Source organism: Octopus bimaculoides, chromosome 5 (genome assembly GCF_001194135.2).
Source record: "Octopus bimaculoides isolate UCB-OBI-ISO-001 chromosome 5, ASM119413v2, whole genome shotgun sequence".
Lineage (NCBI taxonomy): Eukaryota > Metazoa > Mollusca > Cephalopoda > Octopoda > Octopodidae > Octopus > Octopus bimaculoides.
The window spans coordinates 37,734,350-37,734,656 of record NC_068985.1 but is presented as its reverse complement, the minus strand read 5'-3'; positions in this window follow the sequence as shown (position 1 = coordinate 37,734,656).

The window sequence follows — 307 nt, the reverse complement described above, 5'->3', positions numbered from 1 at the left end:
CGTCCGCTTTCCATGCTAGCATGGGTTGGACGATTTGACTGAGGACTAGTGAACCAGATGGCTGCACCAGGCTCCAATCTGATCTGGCAGAGTTTCTGCTGCTGGATGCCCTTCCTAACGCAAACCGCTCCGAGAGTGTAGTGGGTGCTTTTACGAGGCACCGGCACGAGAGCCAGTCAAGCGGTACTGGCAACAGTCACGCTCAAATGGTGTTTTTTACGTGCCACCTGCACAGGAGCCAGTCCAGCGGCATTAGCAATGACCTCGCTCGAATGTTTTTTCACGTGCCACCGGCACAAGTGCCAGT